At 40.0% G+C, this 25,072-nt stretch overlaps 1 protein-coding gene across 6 annotated transcripts in view; it reads left to right on the plus strand.

Moving 5' to 3' along the window:
• MEIS2 (Meis homeobox 2) overlaps nt 1-25,072 on the plus strand; it is a 180,718-nt gene that overhangs the window by 148,440 nt on the left and 7,206 nt on the right. The window lies entirely within an intron of this gene.

Here is a 25,072-nt window from a genome sequence, read left to right on the forward strand (position 1 = left end):
TGTCCTGTTCTTTGCAGAGATTTTGTTTTTCACGACAAGCGGTCAATTTAACATTTTCTGGATTATCATGTGATGACTGTGCCAATAGTCGGATCTTAATTATAACTGGCTGAAATAATTTTCTTTACAACCAAAAATATCACTTGCGTTGAATACCAACCCTCTCAACTGATCAAAGGTAACCAAGGCAAAGAGCAAAATAGTTAGAATGATAAAAAATGTGGACCACTGTTGGCTTAATTGTTCAGAAAAAACATTCTCGTAGCTCTCTCTTGATAAACACCCCAGTTCTGCAACGTACTTATGCACATATCTAATTTGAAGCAGTAGTCTCACTGATATTAATGAGATTATTCATGGTCTTGCAATTAGGCACCTGTTTAAGCATCTTGCGGAACTGGAGTCTACAACAGATTCCATAGCTGCTGGCCCATCAAAGTTCTATGGCCCCCCCTTTTTACACAGCCGCGGAAGCTATTCGAGAAGGAATTTTCCCCATAGCCTGCACAGTCCTCACGTCCCCAGTGAAGGTTTTCTTTGTTCAGAGTGAGGGGAGAAGATCTGGAAGTAGAGCAGCAGGAACCTCAATGGTTTTGCTTCAACAAACGTTTCCTTTAGTTTTGAAACTGGTTGTGATGCAGTCAACCCGGATTCACTCTCAAGTGAAGATGATCTGAGTTTTGAGTTTCTGTTGGAACCCAAACCCAGGCCAGGTTCCTGTGGTTATTTTTCATTGCAAATATTTTGCAGAACTGAACTCAGTATGTCCTAAGAGGAGTCAAAGGACTTGGAGTGGTTCAGTAGCACATAGAAGCCCCAACCCTAATGTGATTTACAGACATGTTAGGTGACTAACACCCATTATCTTTCAATGGGAGCTAGGTGCCAGACCTGCTTCGGTGCATATTTAGACACTTAAATATATTTATAAATCTAGCCTTTAGTGACTTGATCACATAGGAAGCTTGTGGGAGAAAGTGAATTTGGATCTCCTGGTTTCCAGCCCAGTGCCTTAAGTACAAATCCATTCTGACTTTCTACCAGTAGGCATGAGTAGCTGCAAGCCAGCAAATAGATTAACCATATTTAATGGCACTAGGACGCAATAGTAACACTTAGCAACTATGTGGAACTTTGCATTTCCAAAGTGACTTTAAAAACATTAACAAATTAAACACTACAGCAAAGATGAGCCACTTGAAAACTGCAAATGCTGTTTGTTGGAAGCCCATTGTAATGTATATTCTTGTGATATGACAATATACGATAGGACAAGATAAAAATCCGTAAAAATAGTATTAAAATACGTTAGGCGTAAAAGCATAAAAATAACAATTTTTTTTTTAAAATTCCACTTTCCTCTCTTGGGAGTGTAAAAGTGTTTTTGCTGCTTTGTTCTCAGAATTTCCTGGAATGTCACACTTGGGGCATTTGCTAGGACGAGTGGATGACTAGCGGGTAGTAGAGTTTAATAACAGGGATATGACTGGACATAGATAAGGCTACGTTTTCACAGGGTCCTCAGTCCTCTTCCCACTGCTGCTGCTCCATGGGTGGAGCTCTCCTTGGTTCCACGTGTGTGTGACAGTAAAATCAAAGGGCATGACCCAAAGCTTCTTGAAGTCTGTAGGAGTCTTTCCATTGATTTTTGGATCAGGGCCTAGAATAGCACGTGTAATTTCATGTTCATTCAAACATCCTTGCCTATGCACTCTGAGTACTCAGACTTGGTGCAGGTGGTCTCTATCAGAATTAGGAGGAAAAGGACTTACTCTTCCTCAGGTTGAGGATTTGTAGCAGCTCCTGTGTGTAATACTCCTGCCTCCCCTTCCCTGACCCCAAATGGGCATGGGGAGAACAGCAGATGGATCCATGTAACTACAGATCCATCTAAACCTCCCTGTTCCCTCCCTATACCTCACCAGCATGCAAAGATGCAAAGAGTTGTGCTCCAAAGTGTGTACATGGTGTGGACTTCAGGGGCCGATTCTATTTTTTAGTTGCACCAGAATAAATCTGGAGTAAATACATTGACTTTAATAGAACTACTCCTCATGTATGCCGAGGTGACTGTGATCAGAATAGGGTCCCAGGACGATTATTGTCTCCAAGCTCTGTGCTGTGGATTGCTGTTGTTCTGCATCCTGGGCTCCTTGTGCCTGCAAAGCAAAGGGCAGGATTTACTCCGTCAATATTAAGTAAGTCCAAAGGTGCTGTACAGTACATGTGCTGCTTCCAAGGCAAATCGCCAGACTAGGAATTTGGCATTGCTTACCAGCCCTGCAGTCACATAACAAAGAGAACGATAACATGAAATGGCTCAGACACGTTGTTTACCTGTAATTTACACATATATAGAAATATTTTTTCTTTAAAAAATGGTGGTAGAGTCATGTTCTCGCTACATGCTGAATTATTTCCTCCAGGGCCATGGCTTCTTTATTTCTTTTCCACAAAATCTGATATCAAACTTCAGGAGATATTGAGCCTGATTCTGCTCTCACGTATACTGATGTAAAAGGGGAGAAACTCCACTGATGTCAGGGAAGTTTAAGCAGAGTAAAGCCAAAGTAAATGAGAGGTGAATCAGACCTATTAGTCCTAGGGATGGGCTGGTCTAAAACTCCAGGAACATTTGGATTCAGATCCAGACATTGCAGCATGGGTCCATCGCCGATTCTTTTGTTTGGTGTCTGGCTGTTTGCATCTCTCACTGGGAGCTGTGTTGGTTGGTTTTGCTCTCAATCTCCACATTGTTCACCTGGTCAGATGGCTGATTAGATCTGTTTTCCTTTGGCTCACCTGCCGTGAGGAATTTCCTCTAGTGTATTTGCGTAATAATAAAACCCTTTTAAAAATTCCATAAAAGTAGGGATGGATTAAGATTACATGAGGCCTAAATGTACCAAAATTGCAGGGCTACTCATGTATTTCAACATCAGACACAAACAAAAATAGGTGTCCAGCTCAATTTGCAATTTCCCAAACCCACTTCCTTCTGCGTGAATAATGTCTTCTGAGGTTCCCTCTTTATGTTATTCCAGGAGCTCCCACAGCCTCTATTTATCCATGATCAGGATCCCCCCACTCCTGTTCCTTCCCAGTTAAGCTCTGCAGGGATCAGCTGGCAGAGAAGGGGATATGCCCAAAAATATATTTTAAAAACAATCAGATGCTTTTTTCAGTTGCCCCCTTGTGCTCCTAGCACCTGTGGAATAGTGGTGAGTTCTTTTTTGTTCTTAAATGTTGTGCTCTCCTTTCTCTTAGTTACTTGCGAGTTGGCTTCCCTTCTTCTTCCAGATTGCTGGGTGGGAAGGTTTTCCTCCTGCCTTCTCAAAAGATGAGGGATTCTTCCCTATCCTTCTCTTTCTTCCTTCCCCTGTCCATCCTGCCTTATATGGGACAGAGGATTCCACTGTTGCGCTTTCTCCATAAAGAGAAGAAAGTGCATCTCAGCAATTCCTTCCCCTCCCCCATGGGATTGGTGGGTGCATGGCAGTTCTCCTTCCCTCATGGGAAAAACCAGGTGCATCTTCACCTGTGGGTGAGCCAAGTGGTACTCACACCACTAGATCAGCTCATCTGTCTAACTCCCATCTGCCTAACTGGAAAGAGCACTCCCTTCTCAGAGGAAGGTCTAGACAAGAATATATCAATGTGCTTTCCCTGCAGACCTGGTGAACATGCCACAAGGAAGGGAAACATCAGGTGGGGCTCTGATCCAGTAGGCACATGGTTAATTTGCCTGTGCATAATTTCTGTTTGGCATTCCTCTTATGGAAATGAGGACCTTTTGTACATCTAGACATTTTCTACATTTGTCATTTGCAATCTTGATCTCAGAATCCAAGCCAGTCCATGTTGGAAGTTACCAAAAATCATTACCATTCAGCAGCTGTCTTGCGGTCTATGAGAAATGAATTGGTGGGTCTTCATCTATGGTCCACAACTCACAATTAGCATTAATTGGTGCCTTTATTGACAGTCTCAGCAGAAAGGCCAAACGCTGAATGGACTAGACATTGAATGACCTGATCATTCTCTTAGTGGCCTTGGCAGATAAAGTATGGAGCACAGTTTGTCAGGACAGCATGAAGAACCCTGCACTGCTTTTTTCTATACCACTTCTGTGGATCATTACAAACCCTAAATTCACACACACATATGGAAAAAAAAAACAATTCAGACAACAATCATTAATTAAATAAACAATGAAAAGTAAAAAAAAAATTAAAAAATAACCAATTCAAGCAGCGAGGTAAAGTGTTCTTTTATGTTCCACTGCAAATCCAGCACGAACAATAAAGTTCTTTCGAGAATCAAAACTGAAAACCAGGCATTTTTAGCTTGCAGGAAAATACTTGTTTTGATTGCATATTCATATGAGATTAGAATTCTTAAATGTAAGGGTAATTAGCCCACTTAAAAATAATCTTAAACAGACTTTTGGAAAGTTACACGTGAATAACAGTTGCAGAACAATTTGTAAACCAGTTCGCTAGTAACTGTAGCTCTTGTAATCAGGTCCAAAGCTGTCCAAATTTCAACCAGAAAAGGGTAAGTTCTATACTGTGTAGCTAGACAGATCAGTAGCTAGATACTTCTCTGGCCTCTGTCTTCATACTATCTGAGTGCCTCATAAACATCAGTTAATTTGTCCTCACAACATAAGAAAGATGAGAAGTGAGATAGAGAAGTATTACTATTACCCCCATTTTACAGGTGGGGAACTGAGGTGCAGCAAGAATAAGGTTATGTCTGCACTGATGGCAGCAAAGTCGCCGCCGTCAGATCGATCTTTCTGGATCAATTGAGTGGTCAGTGAAGACCTGCTCAATTGATCCAGAAGTCGACACAGTAAAACCACCCCCTCAAGTGGCATAGTGCTGCGTCAATGGGAACGCGGTTCGTGTCAGTGCAGTGCAGTGAAGGCGCCGCACAGAAGGGAAGCACAGCAGTCAATGGGAGTTACGCAAGCTATGCTGCGTAGCTTACATAACTCCCATCGACTGCTGCCAAATCGCCAGGTAAGTGTAGACCAGGGCTAAGAGCTAAATTATTGATAAAATGCACCAGTACAGGAGAAGCCATGGGAAGCATTGAAACACAGGGTATGTCTACACTGCAATTAAACAGCTGCAGCTGGCCTGTGTCAGCTGACTTGGTTTCGCAGGGCTGGGGCTTCAGGGCTGTAAAATTGCAGAGTAGGTGTTCAGGCTCAGTCATGAGTCCAAGCTCCGGGACCCCCTGAATGTCTACATTGCAATTTTACAGCCCCTTAGCCTGAGCCCCACAAGCTTGAGTCAAATGGCACGGGGCTGCCGCAGGTATTTAATTGCAGTGTAGACGTATCCTCAGAGACACCTTCCAGGCACAGCTCTTCCTCTACATCCTCCTTGCTCCTGGGCAGGAGAACTTTACTATTGCCCTATCCCCCCAGTAAATTACTACTCATTGGCTCATGAATAAGGAGGAGTGCTGGCTCTGCAACATTGATAATGAGTAAGGAGGAATGAAGCCAAGAGTTCACTCATTCCCTCCATTTCTGCTCACTTGCTCCCGGGAGGAAGTAAGCAAGCAAGTAGCCTCACTGACTCCTGTGTGCCTGGGCTGAATATCCAGGTAACCTATGCAAGGCATGGGGGTAGCTTATTCCCTCTTGCTCCTCTACAGGAGCATGGGGTGAGAGTCAGAGTCTAACCGCAAGTGACTTGCTCAATGTCACACAAAGCCAAAAATTGGACCCAAGTCTCCCGAGTGCCAGACCTGTGCTTTAAGCATGAATCCATCCTTCCTCTGCGTTGCTCCAAAATCAGAGGAAAACAACCAGGGTGCTTGGGGAGGAGGGTGGGAAATGCACATCCCAGCATTTTCTTCCCAAATTCAGCTTAGTGATCTCCTTTTCTGCCTACCGGTTCTTACACTCTGTGTCCAGATGGTTTGTGAAGTATCGGTTTAGTAGCCAGCAGATTCTGTATTGGTGGACGGTCCTGTATTGGTGTACTATACCTTGCCCTTGTAGGAGGACAGAGCTGATCATCTATGGGGTCTTTTTTCTTTCTAACTATTATGGTACTACAACGAGCGTGCATTTATGTCACACTTTTTCCCCTGCTAATCTCTTGGTATAGATTTGTGGTTTCTTTTTAATGTCTGGCTCATTAGACAGCATAACATATGTGGAGTTTTTAGCTGTGGTTGAGGAAAGCTGGGAATGTAGAGGTTAAGGTTTATTATGTCTGTCATGTTTGAGAACAGAGGGCCATATACTATTTCTGCCCCCATAACTCCCATTGACACTGGGGTTATGTGCCTGGCTGAAGGCTGTTTATAGCCCTAAAAGTACTTTCTGTTTCTTCTCAGATGTTCAGGATTGAGCTATAATCTAGACTCCACTTGTTTTAAACCTCGTTAAACTACAGGTTTGAAACTTTTTGAGAAGCTGTGAAGCTGGGATGGGGAATAACGTCATAGTATCTAGGAATATAAAATGCAATGGCTAACATCTCGGTCTCTCAGTCCCCCCCCTCCCCTCCCAAAATGCACATAGACACTACATTAAGAATATTCAGCAGTGCCGTTTATTTTATAAAGGGCACTATCTACTTGCTCCCCCAACCCAACATTCACCGCACAAGCACATCATGAGGGAATAAACCCCTAAAAGCTTAGTTGTAATTTACATCTTTACTTCCTGCACATACCAACAATAAATAGTTGAATTGAAAAGGCTTTTACAATTCATAAATATATTAGCAGCCATTATCTAGCAGAACACATGTGTCTGAATATAAGGCTTGATCTACCACAGTGTTTCTCCAACTTTATACCAGTGTAACTCCATTGAAATCAAAGGAGGTGCACTGGTGTAAGGCTGAAGGAGCAAGTGGCAAATCGGACCCATAATATTTAAAGGTGACTACCCTTAAACAAGAAGGCCACCATTTTCACTGATGCCACTCATTTTGCGTGTCTCACGTTAGGCATACAGAAACAGAGGCAGTCTGCATGAGCGGGTACTTTTAAAAATCTAGGCTGAAATTACACGTTCATTCTACAGAAAATCCTGCCTTAGGTCCTTTCACCTTTTTAGTGTAGCAGAAATCAGAATGTAATTTAACTGAATATCAGATACTTTTTAATAACCTAGTGTCCCAGTGACTTCATTTGGAATTTTGTTTTGATGTTTAAAACACAAAATGAAACAAAACCTTCTCCACAGTTTATTCCTTTTCTTATGAAAACAATAGCATTGACTCCATAAAGTGTTAATCATTAAACTGAGTATAAGGAAAGCAGGTGTGCGAAGCAGAGTAGGTAATGCACAATGCTAAGGCTGTTAAAAGAAACCTCTGCAAACCTAACTCCATAGCCTACGGGATGAATATGACACAGCAACACCAGTATCTGCTTTCATTGGCACCCTCTTGACAGTTAAGCTTTTTGGGGGGGGTTCTGCCTGGGGATTTTAAAGACAATAAGCAAACTTGCACAAGAAAAATAAAGTTTGCATTCCTTTACATTTTAGAAGTGACAGATAAAACAGAGGCAGGTAATACGCTGCTGTATAATCCCTTACCAAGGTGACACAACCCCAAAGAGCTTTGATGCTGTCTGATTGCAAACCTCATGAGAATTCTAGTGGAAAACAAATTCTGATGAGTTTATTTGACTCACCTTTCTACCTATTTGCGTTCAGAAAGGCCTCCTGTATAGTCTCTTCCCCTCTCTTTATTGTGCGGTTTGCTTTGTTTGTTTGAGTTTAAAACTGCCATTATGTGAAAGTGTTGCAAGTATAAATAATTTAGAAGATAACTCTGTGGGGATGCCACTTTCACGGCTTTTCTGCAGTAGCAACTCATTATGGTTCTGAGAACCAGCATTCCATAAGAACAATTATGCAACATCAGTACATGGATATTAACCAAGCCTGATAGATGATGGCAAGAAAATAATTTTGACATCTGTTTAATTAAATTTTTTCGCCTTTCTTAAAAAATACTTCCTCTTGTGAGTAATTTGCACAACAGCTTTGCATTTCCTACAAATATTTGCAGGCTTCTTGGAATGATGGAGGGAGGGATGGGTATCTGCATATATAGAGATATCCATCAGGTTGTATGCATTTTTTTGTGTTTGGATTGAAAATTACTTTCCCTCCCAATAAGAGGCCATTGTGATACAATTACCTAATGAAATGCATTTGTTCTAAAGGCAATCTAGTCAGTTAATATATGTTAATAAAGACAAGTGAACAAAAGGTAATAAGTGGGTCAGACTCAAAAAGAATCATGCACTGCTCACTCCTGTTAAAGGGAAAAGAAAAGCTCATAATGGAGCTTCGCTTACTTTCACCCCATCATTTTAAGAATTGCTTTGCCAATCCTTTACAGCAAATAGTAATTTTAAGTGGCCCAACACAGAGCTCAGGTTGTGTGCACTCTATGGTAATGATAGAGTAGCTGCCCTTCCTGGAGTCAAGAAGTCCAACAATTGAGTCTTTTTTCCCCTCCTGTGAGTGAATCACTGCTGTTAGCCTGAATGACAGGATTGCTTATAGAAAGCGAGCCCTTCACCTCTGTTGACCTTATCCAGGGACTTTTGGGGGTTCATAGGCCAGGTAGGTAGTATATAAAACAGTTATAAGTAAAAGCTGATTTTGCTCTTCTGCAGTCCATAAACAAGAGTGAGGAGCTGTTGAAATAAACAATTTCTGGGCATTGGGGATGCATCCCTAATATATATATACACTATTTCAGGCCTTGAATCACAGTGCTATATTCTTATAAACATGTGGCTTATCAAGAATTATTCACAGCTATTTATTTTTTTAAAAAACCCCGTAAGACTCCACCAAAAATCTGTTTGCATTATCAGTTATTTTTCTGATCCTGAAATGCAGAATCATTGTGTTGTGATACCTGAGGGTAAGTTGTTTAGAACTGAAAAGATGTCTAGTAAAATTTAAACAAGAAGGATCTCAGGAAAGGGGACCAAGCCTCCTGTCAAAGTAATGCCATCTCAAAGAAAAGGAGCAAGGCCATGAGCCTAAAAGCACTCCCCAGGAGCTGAATCAAGTCTTATTTGGAAGGTACACACCAATTTAAATATATTGGAGTTAGAATTGCTGGTAAGGAGTAATCCACAACTAAAACAAACATGGCAGAGTTGCTTTGACTAACAAGCTATCATAAACAGTGCACTGGTGGAAAGAAGTTTATATTTTATACAGTGTTGGTTTTGATAGATGGGTTTATAACACAGTAAACAAATACCTCACTGAGACCCTCTTGGAGTTCCTCAAACTCCTACTCCTCCGTGCCTCTTTAGGACTCCTCCCTCATTTGCTACCACTTGCTTGGTGTGATCCTTGATCCTGCCCTTTCTTTCTCCCACATCTCCTGTGTCTGCAACTCAGCCTTTAGCAGTATTAACCATGAATGCTACTTGTGCTCATGCCTTCATCTCCTTTCAGCTTGACTACTGTAATTCCCTTCTCTAAAGCTTCTAAATCCCAGATCTCCATGCCCCATTATGTGCCAAATGTTTCTGCCTCCTCACACATACTTCAAACATGAGAAAATCACCACTATCCTTTAGACAGCTCCTCTGGTTTCCATTTTTCATTTCAGAGTCCTTTTCAAAATTGCTTTTAAAACCCTGTAAAAACCTGCTTCACGTCCACTCTCTCTGTTTATCTAGTGCTGGCCTTCTCTCACTCCTAGTTGCACAATCTCATCCCTTTTAATGTTTCAGCCTTTTCCTCTGCAGTTCCTGCCACTTGAAATAACCCTGCGATATAACTGATTCTCCAGATACAGTAGTTTCAAAATCAATGAAAACATATATTTTCTCCCCTGTTTATGGCTCTTAATTTCTCTCCCTCTGAAATATTTTTTGAAAATGGATTATCTAATTAAGTAAATTGTTATGGGATGTATCGTGTGAAAGATGCTATAGTATATAGCATGATATATTATAAATATTAAAATAAAACTATGTTACATTGAAAATACCAGGGGAAAGCTAATTCAGAAAACCAGTCCAAGTTCTTAGGTGACACTTAGTGGTAGATTTTCAGTAAGTTTGAAGTCCAGCCTTTCATTTTGGGTGCAAAATTTGTATCCACAAAGTTTTTACCTGCATTTTGTTCACCTGCAAATTAATTGTAGGTGCAAGCTGAGCAGTTGCACATCTAGTTACCTGATTTGCACGTACAATTAGGTAGCTAGAACTGTGAGATTTGTATTTGAAATGCAGAAGTAAAATTTGGGCCAGAAAAAATGGCATTTGTATTTTTTGTGGGCATCAATTTCACCCACCAAAAGACAGCTGGTCACCTGGAATTATAGGACACAGTGCTGAATTCATGTATCCCACTTTGGAGTGGATAAGTGATTGAGGGACATATATGAAACAGACATGGATGCCTCCCAGTCAGGCTTCTGTCAAGGTCCATTTAAAGGTGCCAGCTTTCTCTTTGGCTATTGACCATTGCATTTTCAGTTTATATTTTACTGAATCAAAGAACTAATCTATTTCCTGAAATGTCTCTGGAAACTGAGATGATACATCACAGGCTAGACTCTCTTAGGCTAGACTTTACTAGGATTAAAGCAGATGTAGCATTACTGGAGTCTGCTAAGCCTCATGTGATTTATAAAGATATAAAATATATCTTTTATGATTACGATGATGCTAAAAATTTTGTGGATGATAATGTAGTCACATTGGAAAGACCGGGTATAACAAATGTTGGAGAAGAAGAAATACTCTCCTCTGCCAGTTGATCTGCCTCCTAGAGGATAAGATTGTTGTTGAGTCTTTGCATTTTGTTTCTTTTATTACCTTGCCATGACTTTGTCATGCTAAAAGTTTGTATGTGTGTGAATCTATATTTTTAGCTCTTTTAAATAGTTAAATATTATATTAATTGGGAACTATCAAATTACAAATTGTGCATTTTTAGCAATATATAAATGTTACAAATAACTTTTAATTATTCAGACCAAAACATAGTAATTTAATTGACTTTTCACTCTTTTTTAACTGTTGATTTATCATTCTATGTTTCTCTCAGCTTGGATACTGAAAATAGAATGAAAAAGGACAAGTCACTTGCACTTTTGTTTAGTCAGTTTCTTATCAATTTCACCTTTAGATTCTCATGCCCTAGCCCCATGCTGTCATGTTTAGGTTGAGAACACTGCACATTTTTTTCTTTAAAGAAGTAAAAGTTTTCACTTGGTTTTTTATTTTATTTTATTGGTTTTTGTTGTTTTTTTTTTTTTTCTTCATGTAACACGTCTGTCAGATAGGTATACACTTTGAGTATATAACAACGATGACGAAAAGATTTATCAATCTCTATTTTTAATTAAATAACCCCTTTTCATACATCAAAAATGTTACGTTGCACTGGCAGGGAGCATTATCTGTGAGTATTAAACCACCAAAACTTGGTTCAAGTACAGTTATGACCCAGTTTTTCAGATGGTCTCCTTAACTATGGCCAGAACAGTTACAGATGTATCCAATTTGAATGTGCACATCCTTCACTGGTATCCACTGTAGACCAGATCCTCAGCTGGTATAAATCATCACAGCCTCATTAACTTCAAAAGAGCTGCACTAACTTACATCGGCTGAGGATCTGGCCCAACATGTGAAACTGCACACGCTCGTGCTGACTTTGCACGCAGACCCAACGGGACTACTCAAGGGCCTAAAGTTAAGCACTGGTACATTTTTCAGAAGCATGTAAGCCCTAAAGTGACTTAGGGCTAGATCCACTAGAGGCCTTCAGCCCCTAAACTGCTGCCCACTTCTGGCACCTAAAATGTACATCCTCAAAAACCCCACTTGGCTGTCCCCTAAAGCTATAGGCACCCCAGGCTGTTCCAAAGAAAGTCCACCAGGCACCAAAGTTTCAGTCAGTGGGCATGCTCACAGACCCCTCACTCATGCGTAAGTCCTAGAGATGTAGGTTGAAACCCCCACTCTGCCTGAGAGGACCAGGGACTTGAGCCTTGGAGGAGAGTGCCCCCATCACTGTGCTATAGGGTATTCTGGGGTGGGTGTTCTCTCTTCTTAAAGCTATTCCACTTTGTATAAAATAATTAAATCAAGTGCTCAGCACCTTGCAGGATCAAGCCCATGGTTGCCAGTTTTATGAACTCAAACACAGGCCGATGCATGTACATGTGCTCACCCACAAGTAGTGCAGGTGCAATTAGTGAGACCTACTAAAATATAGGCCCCAAAGCCCTAATTGTCAGAATATTCTGAGTGAATGCTGAAAAACTGTTATTAAAATGATGTAACATCACATATTGTTTCAAATCTTCTCCCACAGAGATACATAGAGAGACAGACAGACTGACTGATTTGTTTAATTTCATGACAGATATTTCATTTCTATGTACAATAATGACAGTGGGAAAATATCACAACACGGTCCAATGTTCATTAAAGATATCTGACCACATATAACACTAATGTCATGTTCCTTTTTATGATACAATTTCCTTTTTTTATGGTGTATTCAAGTGACAGTAACCAGGTTGGCAAGCCTAAAATGTGAAACCAGATGCTTCTCTAGCTAGCCAGTCTTTAAAAATAAAAAGACAGAAAGTTTGCATTAGTGTTAAATTTGCTCTTCAGCTGGGGAATCCAACAACAGCAACCCCTTAGAGTGATGCAATTTGGGACAGACTCCCACCAGCCCTCCGCAATTCTTGTGAGCCAGCTGGGTATTGAAATTCATAAGAATCCACCTCTTTGAGTGCTTCAGAGAGCACAAACCTTGTCAATTTCAATCCTCGGCTGGTTCAGAAGAATGGAGCCAGCAGAGAGAACAGAGGGGTGGTGCAACATTCACATGTATGTCCTCAATCACAACAAATCCAACACTCCAGGGCCCCTGTGGAGCTCCAGCCAGCTCCTGACGTACCAGCTGTGCTCTGCATTTACCTCTGATTACCCAGCTGAGTGGGTAGCAGGGAAAGAGCCACGAGGCAAGCATGCATGTGGGGTGGCAGGAGAGAGTAAGCAGTCTCACCTTTTTTGTTTTAATTGTCCTCTCTCTGAGGCCTCAGTTTGGCTTACAACATCTTACGCACATGTTCTCATAGGCACAGGGTTAAAAGAAACATTTGCAATAAAGATTTTAATAGACGCTCTAAGATGTTCCTAAACCGTTTTTTTCTGTGATATATATAGAGGATACAGTCAATACACAGTGGTGTGAGAAGGTATAAAGGCTTTATCAAGATGAGATTGGGATGATCTGCATAAATTCCTCCTGCCTTCACCACTCCTGAATAACAATATTACTATAATTTATTATTTGTTTTATCATAGGGCTTAGGTGGATTCTCTATACCTTGAAGTCTTTAAATCATGATTTAAGGACTTCAGTAATTCAGGCCACGTCTATACTGACGGCAGCAAATTCGCCGCTGCCAAATCGATGTTTCCGGATCGATTGAGCAGTCAGTGTAAACCCGCTCAATCGATCAGGAAGTCGACGCTGGTAAACCACCCCCTCAAGTCGGCACAGCGCAGTGTAGACAGCGCGCAGAAGGGAAGCAGAGCAGTCGATGTGAGTTACGCAAGCTACTCTGCGTAGTTTGCGTAACTCCTGTCGACTGCCGCCAAATCTTCAGCTAAGTGTAGACCAGGGCTAAGTCATGTTAGGGGGTCTATTACAGGAGTGGGTAGGTGAGATTCTGTAGCCTGCAATGTGCAGGAGGTCAGACTAGATGATCATGATGGTCCCATCTGACATTAAAGTCTATGAGTCTGAGCTCCAGTCATGGACCATGACCCCATTGTGCTAGGCGCTATACAAACACAGGACAAAAGCCCGGCCTAGAGAGCTAGCAGTTATACTGTTAACACCTTTACACACACCATGTACTCAGATACTGAGCCTCAAGACTCTCCTCTTTTCAAAAGCCTGCCTATCATGTCAGGAGTGATCAAAGGGGGGAAATTAACATGATCATATATGTATATAAAACCTAAGAAGAACCTCCTATAACCAAGCAAGGTCAAGCAGCAGAAAAGTATGGACATCACCAAATAGTTACAACTTACTTGGGAAGTGGTTTGGTGCTTCAGTGATAGGTACTATAACATGGTGTGTTTTGAGATTTTTTTTTTCTGTCCATTGCTCCTAATTGTTTCACTAGTTCACCTTCTTCTCATATATACTTTAGTAGCCACCAGCTAGAGGAAGGTATCTATAGCTATAATTAAAACATTCTCCAGTTATTATGGACTGTTGCTTAATATTCTATTGTTCCACTGACAGCACAGTTTTTCATATATCATGTTATGCTCTGCTGTAGGCCATCATTCTCCTGCCTCCCTTAGGGCCTTGGGTGTAAGAGTATTTATTTGTTTCCACAAACTAACCTGTATGCATATGTGCTCATTTTGGAAAATAGTGGTGCTGCCACCCTGCCTCACTCAACTCGCTCCCCTTTTGTGTTTTAAACCTCTTCCTCTTCTTGTCAGCCTGCAGCAATAAGGAGTCTGAGTATGGCATATACACGTATACGCACCCAATTGAAACACTGAACTCATACTGGTTTCTTAGCAAACGCTGTACAGACAGGTTTATGCACTCCTTAACACAGTAACTCCATACCGTGTCCTTTTGTGGCCTACAGCCTTTTTTCCCCCCTTTAATAAACTTGAGAAATGGATTAAGGTCACCGCTTCACAGAGGTAACTCCCCAGTTGCTTCTATGGGAGTGGGGGAACTCAGCTCCCTACTTAGGGTCCTGAGCACCTCCTAGAAACTGCTTGGCTCTCTGCAATATAATCTAGAAAATCTGAACAGAACTTTACTCCATGCTGTTGATGTGATGTTCTGATTAACTTTAATCATGTCAAAATCTATCGCTTATTAAATACCGTTTCCCAAAATGTTTCTCAAATAGAAGACTATGTTACTATAAGCTGGCAGTGTCTGCTGCAGCAGCTCTGCCTCCAATCTTTAGGATCAGCAGTTCTCAAACTTTCAGTAGTGTGCTTCTATAAATTTATTTTGGCTGTGGATTTTGAAAACAGCTGTTAAGATCCAATTTCCTAAGGTCCACTGGTTGACAGATAGGCAAAATACATATTTCCCTAATCCTTTTGCCTTTAGATTTAAAGATTTTAATAACAATGAAAAAAATATACAAGCCTGGCCCAGACAGGACAGTGGATACAAAAAATAGTTCACTTTGGACAAAATTTGCTTTCAGGGTAAATGGAGCATTCTTTCTGAACTCACAAACTGGTAGTGCATGTGCAGGTTGGTTGTAGATGGTTGCTACAATAAGGCTTCTTTCATACAGGTGTGTTTATGCCCCAGGCTTGCTGGCCACAGTCCATTCCATTTACAGAAGCTGAATTAAACAATAACTACCACATTGCAAAAAGAAGAAGGAAAAAAAAAGGTGAGCGTCAAAGGAGATGCCTGAGAGCTTTGTTAGGGCCAAGAAAAACCCTGTTGCAGTTGTCAGAGCTTGTTGATGTTGCAGAGAACGGCACTTTTTTTTTTTCTGCTGGATTTTGTGGTTCTGCCTTAGGAAAGAAAGTAAAATAGAACGGAAGAACAAAGTCCTACTCTATAAATCAGCAGCTGCTCCTTGCCAGATCAAAGGAGTGACATTTTTGCTCCTGGACTACTTGTCCACTTTAGGTGCTTGACAGACAGCTAACAGCTGGCCTGCTACACAGCATAGGAGAATTGAGCTACATCTTCTTCAGAGTAGATGACAAGCTAATCAGAGCTATCCGTAACACAGGACATGTGAGTGCACCTTGATCTCTTCAAACACATCCAGTACATAACTGCTAAACGTCTTTGTGCATTTTTGGCAAGTTAATACTTCGGTAGTTTCCGCTGAGAAGTAAGATGGAGAATTCATATGTTTAGTTCATCGTGAAGATGCAACATTAAACAGAGGTTAAATGTATAGGTGTATTCTCCTCTTCAGGTTAATTAATAAATAGCTGAAAACTGAATATTAACTAGTTAGGACTTTGTGTAAGTGACTTTAATTTACAAAAATAAGGATTTTCAAAAATGGCTGACCAAAGTTAGGAGCCCATATCTGCATTTAAGGCCCATAATAAGTGGCCTGATTTTCAAAAGTGCTGAACACTCAGCAGTTCCCAGTTTTCAAAATTGCATCCCATGAGTTTAACATGACAAATTAACACATCTTGAAATACAAGGGTTAGTTAGGAATTAATAGAAAGATCTGAATTCACTTTTAATGTGGACAGTCCTGAGCAAGCAGAGTACATGCCAAATTAGCTAAAATTGTGTTCAGAGTTTCCATAAGATGTATGTATACAGACCTGGAATTTTAATGTCAGTTGTAAAACTTTCAGAGTAATTTAGTTTCTAGTTGCTTCCCATTTGCAATAAATCAAGTACAGGATGAGGTAATATACTACAACTTATGTCTATTGACTTAGTGTTTTATCTTTAAGATATGAATGGCTAAGGAGCTCTGTCTGTTTGTCTCCTCCCTTCCTTTCAAGTACCTTTGAAAGATCGCTTTTACGGTGCATGATAAATAACCATATATGAATAATCTGGTGGCATTCAGAAAGAGTAACAGACATTGCTTCAAAAATCATGACCTGCTGGGATGTGTTGTTATGTGGTATGAGGTGTGATTCCAGTCACTGAATAGTGTTTATTATCATTCAGAATTCCAAGGGAAAGAGAAGATAATTTTCCACCCAGGTTAAAAAATCATGAAAGCTTATAATGAAAATCTGTGTGTGTAGAGGGTTCTTTGTGTAGTGGGAATTCTTCATTAAACTCAGTGTTAACCGATTTATTCCCCTAACTGGTTCTCATTCACAATAGGGTTTCACAGGATATTTGCAATCCTGGATAATGCAATCCCCTTTCCACTATACAATTTAACAAAGTAAAAATGGAGTAGTATTCAGTCCTGGAGCTGCCCCACTTTTTATTGCAAAAATGGAATTGTAATAGTGAAGATGCGCCATTTCCTCAGAGAAATTAATTGCATTCTACAGGATATAATTATTAGACAATATATGTACAGTGGCAACACTAAGCTTCTGTGATCACTGTGTTAGCGTATGGTCCCACTCTTCCAAGAACATAGATATGCATTCAAACCACCGGCCATGGAGCCACGGCACCATCCCATATTCTCAAGCGTGGCCCCATCTCACTCCAGCAGGTCACTCACAGCACAAATTGATTTGTCCATCTGCACACCCCATTTGGAAAGCTATGTTTTGGCTCCACCTCCTGGCTTCCTGCTACATGCAGTGGAGGAGGTCGCCAGGGGCCATAGAGCACATAAACAAGTATGTGGAAGTGGACACAGGCAGGCAGCCAGGGATTACTGTGTGCACATTGGAATGGGGAAAAACAGTCAGGAGCGACAATCATATCGGACTCTGCAAAACCCAGGGCCAGCGCTGTATGCTTCAGTCCTAACTTTCTCTGAATACAAGAAAAAAGGTTTCATTTTCTTGTCACCAAAGTTCTGCATAGGCAAGATTCCCGTACAGTCCACATGTGTGAACACCTAACATATGGAATAAACAAGTGTAACTGTAGCGTTTCAGTGTATGTGCTACCAGCAATGGCTGTTAAAAAAAACCCTCAAACTCTTGGCTTGAACCCAATCATTTTCCTGTGCCCCAGAAATATAACCTAGTAGAAGAGCTACATGTTTAAAGACACACATTTTCTGTGAGCTAAATAAATACCAGTGTTGACAACTCTTGTGATTTTATCAGGAGTTTTGTGGTATTTCATGTTTAACTTAAAGTCCCAGCTCCCACAGAAAAGTGGTTAGGTGAGAATCTTGGCTTTCTTTATTTCTATTTCTTTTCTTTTTTTAAAGTAAGTTTCTAGCTCTCATGCTTGTGGAAAAATGCTTGAAAATGTATCTGAAGCGTTCCCCCAAAGGCTCAAAAACCAGAAGGTAAATAAAGAGAATTTTATATATCTAAAACCTCGTGCTTTTTAAACCACTCTCATGCTTTTTGGCAGCCGGACTCATGATTTTTGAATGTTTGGGACTGGCAATACTGAAATGCAGTCTTTTGAGTGGTGTAATGTAATTTCCAGAATTGCCATCTTCTATGAGAGTGATACTTTTGCAAGTGACATACAAGACATGGCAGAGATCTGTGGAACTATCAGTGAACAAAGAGTATCCACCTATCTAAGAGGCAGCCAGCCCTGCCATTTTAAAATACCATAATCTTCCCAGGAATACCTACCACGCCTCTCACAGAGTTATCCAATCCTGTGTTAAGACATTTTGCCAAGGAATAAGTCTCTCTTTTTTTCCCCCTCTTTGAAAATCAATCATGTAAGTGACTCCACTTCTCAGTATTCTTAACTTAAGGGAGCTTTTTTGGCTGGCTCACATCCAAGAAGCTACATTCAGCTTTATATTTTCTTATAAGGAATGCTGCATATAAGAGTTGGCAAACAGGTGTGGCACAGAGTCAGTGAAGCAGAAACAAGGGGTTTATCAACCATTTTTATAGACAGCCATACAAAAGGCCACCTAAACCTAATTCTGTCAGTTTAAAACACACACTGGAGGGAAAAGGTTAAATAAACCAAGATGGTTAGATTTCAGCTGCAAAAATGAAAGTCTGATTGATAAACAATGAATAGTTTTAAAGGGGGTATATTTATAGATATAAAAATGTTGCTGCAATTTTAGCCTTTCAGATTCCACTCTACCAGATAGCTCTGTTCCTCTGAAATTATACATTCAAGGGGACAGTAGAAATGTGTCAGATACATAAGCAACATGAACAGAGCTCAGCAAAAAAATCACAAAGAAATTAGAAAACCTCTCCCTGTAAATTTTATTGTCTTGGCTTTTTTGAACAAAACCACTGACATTTTCACAGTTCAAATTTTGAAATATCATTTGGACAAAGAATAATTTTCCCATCAAAAGTTGCATATATTGGAGTTTTTACCTGTTTTAGGCCCATATTCAGCAATGCACTGAAGTATATGCTTAAATCCCATTGACTTCAGTGGGTGTTAACGTAAGGGCTTTGCTGAACTGGGGTCTTAATGGGAAAACAGACATTTCATGGAAATGTTAAGTGCTATGTAATGATGTGGAACAAACCTGCCGGGGGGGGGGGGGGGGGGGCGGGCGGGGGGGGAGTTCATTACATTTTGTTCACAAAATATCACCACAAATGTGAACAAAAATATTTTTTTACACACAACAAAACCATAATTTGCTTTGTTACACAGAGCACCGAATATTTAAAAAAAAGATTTCACTGGATGGCTCAGGGTGATGGAAATCAGATGCAGAGAATTTTACTCCTAGTTTGTAATGTATGATGTAACCTGAGATGGTAGTGGCCAAATGTATGAAAGGGCACAAAGCCTGGATTACTATCTCACCCCTAGAAATGACATCCCCAAATTCAGGGTTGAGGCACATTGGTGGAACTTTCTGGAAAAACTTGCACTGCTACACTCTCCGTTGTATCTAGCAGCTGGGAAGAAAACTTCAAGTTCCAGGGTTCTTAATCTGGCAACTTTCATAAATACTAAGGAACAGATTTTAAAAGGTATTTAGGTGCCTAAAGATGCTGTTTGATGCCGAGTGGGATATTCAAAAGCACCTAATTTGTTAGGTGCCTAACTCCTATTGATTTGGATTGACTGGCTTGATTTGGATAGGCATCTTTACGTGCTTAAAAGCCTTTGAAAATCAGACTATGTTTGTACAAGTGCTACAGCAGCACAGCTATGCTGCTGTAGTGCTATCAGTGTAGACACTTGCTATAGCAACAGAAGAGGTTTTTCTTTCACTGTAATAAATGCACCCCCCCAGGAAGCAGTCAGGTCTATGGAAGAATTCTTCCATCACCCTAGCAGTGTCTATATTGGGGCTTAAATTGAGTTAACTACATTTCTCAGGGGTGTGAATTTTAGGTAGACCAGATTTCTCATTAAAAAAAAGAAGAAGAAAATATATTAATCTAACATTATTAATTATTCTTATTATTATTACAGTAGTGCCACAATCCCTAGCCAGGATCTCTGTCTGTCCTTTATAAACCCCCAGGCAGACATGGTTCTGGCCCCAAACAGCTTAAAATCTAATTTCAGATAAGGCACTATTGTATTTAATGTTTGGAGTGCACTGGGAGTGTATTCTTTATGTGGATTTATTCCTTTCTCTTTTTTCAGTGTAAAGAGTTGAGGGTCTTTCTGTGAATGCAGTGAGTTGATTGATTTAAAGAAATGTGTTGTTTTAACATGTCAGAGTCTATTATGGATATTTTAAGTCCAATCAAGAGAGCATAGTGATACTGATGAAGTTTAGAGCTAAACTCTGGCCTCATATTGTACCTCACCTTGTTCTCAAGAAGGGAAATTCACTTTGTTGTGGAGGACCAGGACACCACTTAGGTCCCTCATTGCCAGCCTATAACCTAAGGTAGTGGCTGGGACTGAATGCAGCTCTGTGCTTCAACCAGCCACTCTGGTCCCAGGTTGGGGATGAATTTCATGTTTCCAAACACTGCTGTGTGTCACCCACATAAAACCAGATTGTTGTGGCCTTATGCAGGTGAAATGAATGTCTTCCAATAGCCTTACAGTGATGCTGAAGCAAGCTACTCAGTATAAATCAGTGCAGGATCTAGTGCACTTGCTGGTACTAATCCCCCTAGGCTCACTAATGGAATGGGCCATCACTTAAAAACCAAATTTTGCACAATAAAACCAATGGCAAACTTAAAAAAATGTATTTTAATGTGTCATGCTTGATCATGCAGACCAAGAGATCTGTATCTGCTTTATATTCTCTTTTGCAGTTTGCATTACTATTTCTTTAAAAGTTTAGCAGAATGTTGTTTATCATAAAATTAAAATGTATTAGGACTTTAAGGTGACTTTAAAATAATTCTAAGGTGACTCGAGATAGAAAATGGTAACTAAATGTGTTGATGCGATTAAACAATTTGTATGATTTCTTACAAAATACAGAACAAGGATTTGTGATTAAAAAAGGCAGTGACATTTGAACAGCTGCAATTTTTAAAAATATTAGAATGATGATAATTAGAGATGGTACAAGCTTAGGTCAGCTGGTCCAACCCATTACCAGTAGGGGCTAGCAACAACATTTAAGCGTAACTTCATTACGCTTAAGATATTCTGCAAACTGTAGAATTCATTAATTTACCTCTGCTGCTTTTTTTGGCTAAGCACAGATAAAAAACTTGAAAGCAATGAGATTTCTTTTAAATGTCAACATCATCTTACATTTTGATCTATACCGTTTGTCTTGCTCACACAAATAGCTCCAATGAAATTAGTGGAACCACATTAGTGAGAAAGGCGAATAGATTTTGACCCTTACTTCTTTATGTAACAATGCTAACAGAAATACATCCTTTCATAGCCAATGTCCACTGTTTTGAATTAGTAGGGATAGTAATCTGAAATCTGCAAAATGTTGGGAGTGAGAGTTGTATTATACATAGTACACCAATTACATGTATTCTCCTTAGCAGTACACACCACGTTTATCATTCCAGCGTAAGAGCCAAATTCTGCGTATGTGTGAATGTATAGCTTGTGAAAGGTGCCAAATTGACAGTCCTGGAGGCTGAAGTCCCCTATTTATCCACAGAACAAGTATGGCACCTATAGCGGCAATGTGAGATTCCCTCCTACACCCCTGCCAATGTGTCTGAATGTTAATATGATTATGTGGATGGTGGACTAGACAGATCACAGGAAGGGGACTGGGGATATCAAGATTAAATTTCTGGGTTTGCCACAGACTCCTTGTAGGACCTTGGGCTAGTCACTTAATCTCCCTCTGTATCAGTTCTTTTCTATAAAATTGGGAACAATAATGCTACCTTTCTCCCTCCCTTGCCTATCCAGGTGATTCAGACAGGGACAGAGCATGTCTCCGTGTTTATACACGATTTAGTGAAATAGGGCCCTGATCTTGATTACGACCGCTATGTTATTAGGATACAAATAATTATTCGGATTAATAATAGAGCAGTTCTCTCCATTGGAGATGAATTCAGCCACCTTTTCCCTTTCAGTCTTTGGTCTCTGTGTGAAGGCTACCATCAAGACTGGCAATTAGTGCTAAGTAACAGAGCCATGAATTCTTGTTTCATAGGGGCCCAAATAATACTGAAAATAGTGTTATCAGTATTTTTGTTTCATTTTTTCACTGGTCTTTTAATGCCTCTTTAAAACATTTCTGCCAAACATTACAGCATTTCTATAATGCATGAACTGAATTATTTTGCAAGGACCAGATCTTGCTTTTTAGTCCTAGAAATGGCCCCAGAATTTTGGCCCCAGAAATGGTGCTCTGAGGCATTTAAAAGAAAAGCACTCAAAAAATGTTACGTCTAGGACAGGGGGACTATGGCTTCCATTTCTCTGTTATGTATCATTCACATTTATGGTGCATTATAAATAATAATACATAAACACTACATTCTGTGCACTTCTGCCAGTTGTGCTGGCAGCTTATGTGATATAGCCATTGCTAATGAATATTGGACCTGATTTTCAGCCTGAACTGAACACTGAATCTGCTTTTGCACTTGCTCTTTTGTTGATACAAATAATTTCAGATGTAATGTTACAGATATAGTTACTTGAGGACATAAGTGATGCAATTTAAGGCTGGGATTTTCAAAAGGAATTAAATTTCAATGGAATTGGGTGCCTAACTCCCCTATGCTCCTCTGAAAACCTAAATGTCTAAGTACTTGATTGTACTCCTCCCTCCCACAGGAAGGTACATGCTTGTCTAAGTGATATCAATTGCACTTGTAATTCTTTGCATGTACAAAATTGCAGAAGTGAAAAGGAACATCCAGAAAGTAGGGCTCAAAGTCAAGTACTGTGTTCATTAGCAACTATATCTATGGTCTTTCAGCTTTTACTGGAAATATGTGGCCATATAATTTAGTACAAGGCTCCCTAGTGGATTTTTTTCTGTAGGGCAGTAAAGTTTTGGGGGCTCACTTTCAGGGCTTCAGCTCCCTCATCAGAAAATACCTACTGAATCATCTAGTAGTTCATATAGAAGATCTAGAATTACTCCTGTGGGTTTAATAAACTTAGGGTAAAATGTCTTCCTTTGGAAGTGAATAGCTGTCAAGTGCATGCAGAAACAGAGGCTGGGTTTTCCAAATCCATCCCATAAAGCCTGCCTCCTGGTTGAGTATGTAACACTGTAAATCCAAATTTTGTATGCTCATACATGTGAGCCAGTTGTCAAGTTAAACCTTTCAGGACTTAACATTTTCTTAATGTCCTGCATTGTGGGTGAACCCCATTGAAAAAACACTTCAGAGGATGCCCATTTTTTTTTTTAAACTAATGTAAACATTCTGACCAGTATCCAAAGTTATGACCTCTAGGTGAACCTTTAACCTTCCCTTTAATTATTTGTTTGAAGGCAGTGTGGAGTTCTCCTGCTGAGTCTGAAGAACCATAATGCCTTGCAGCCCTGTGAGTAAGGGAGTGTTTGTAGGGAAGTGGAAAGGGACATAAATAAGGAGGCCAGCAGATGTAAATAATAAAAGTGGTTGGGGTTTAAATAAAAACTGAAAAAGCAATTTAGTTTCCCTAAAGAGTGGTTCGATTGAAGAAAATAGGGGCTAGGAAGACAAAAAGCGAGAGAGGGTTTCTTGTCTGTGATTTTTTACAGGCCCAAATAAGCACTCATTGCATTCTTTAAAACCTTGCCATCTGTATACATCATTAGAAGCTCATAGGAGAAGAGAAAACAGTCTTATCAGGCTTTTCTCTTAATCTCTATTGGCCTTAACTTTAGCTGATAAAAGACACGCTGGATATAGAAGGTTCAGGTCAGCCCCCATTTGGTCAGCATGGTAACATTGCTGGAAAGCAGTTAAGCAAATTAAGTCCTATCAGAGACCTTTGTCTTTGGGGATGGAAACGTGTCTAGAAGTCACAGTGTTAGAGTAGGAAATACCTCCTCCATGCTGAAATATCACCGCTAACTGAAGGAATGAGCAACAGAATCAACTCTTTGTTTTTATTTTTAATACTTGAAGTCTCCTCTTGACTAATTCGAAGGCAGGATGCATTTTTGACAACTGAGCTATACTTTCCTTGAAGAATAAAGAATGTCTTTGTTTTGGATGTAAACATAGATATGCAAAAAACCCCTTTGGGGTTATTTGTAGCATTTATGCATCTGTCTAATGGAATTCCCACCAGTGTGATTGTAGGAGGTATAAACAAAGATGTACTGTCCTTTGTTATCATTGGTGGACTTTAACCTGAGGGGAGCAACACAGGTGCCTGTATAGTATGTGTCTGATGCTCAGCTGTGTAAGTGTTAAAATTCTACTAACTGAGCTGATGAATTGAATTTTCAGTTATTGACTGAAAAACTCCCATTAACTTCAGCGGGCTTTGGATCAGGCCAAATGGCAGTTAAGGAGGCTGTTTTGGATGATGGGCATGTTAGTATTTCTGAAGAGGATTAAACACTAGTATTCAACTTCATTAGCACTCCTTAAGGGTCACTAAACTGAAGTCTGAACTGTGAAATACCGGACAAAACCTGAACATAAGCCCTAAAGTGTTCTTAAAACACAAAGACCAGGGATAAAAACAAGTGTGGCTTGTGAGTGATAGAAAATTGCCTTGTATAAATAAAATAGGAGTTTTTAATTATTTTTATTTAGTTTAAGCAGATGTGGATTGTTGTGTATTAAACTAATAGAAAATATGCAAGCACTTATTTGTGGATTACCAACAAAATTAAATTCAGGCTTTCTAGCCAAATAACTGGCTTTATCTAATGTTCAAATGCCTCAGCCCCTCCTCCAGTTAAGGTACCTGATTTGAGAAAAAAGTTCTTTTGGGCCTAATATTAAACACATGAACCTACGATTCCCTCTTTCTATCAAGTTGAAAGGTGCCTCGGTTTATGGTCAGCAGTTGCTTAATACTCTTCCTTGGGTGTCCCACTCTTAGCTGAAAAGGTCG

The sequence above is a fragment of the Emydura macquarii genome, unplaced genomic scaffold, assembly GCF_026122565.2.
Source record: "Emydura macquarii macquarii isolate MOO-44397 ecotype Brisbane River unplaced genomic scaffold, CSIRO-AGI_Emac_v2 contig_1876, whole genome shotgun sequence".
Classification (NCBI taxonomy): Eukaryota; Metazoa; Chordata; order Testudines; family Chelidae; genus Emydura; species Emydura macquarii.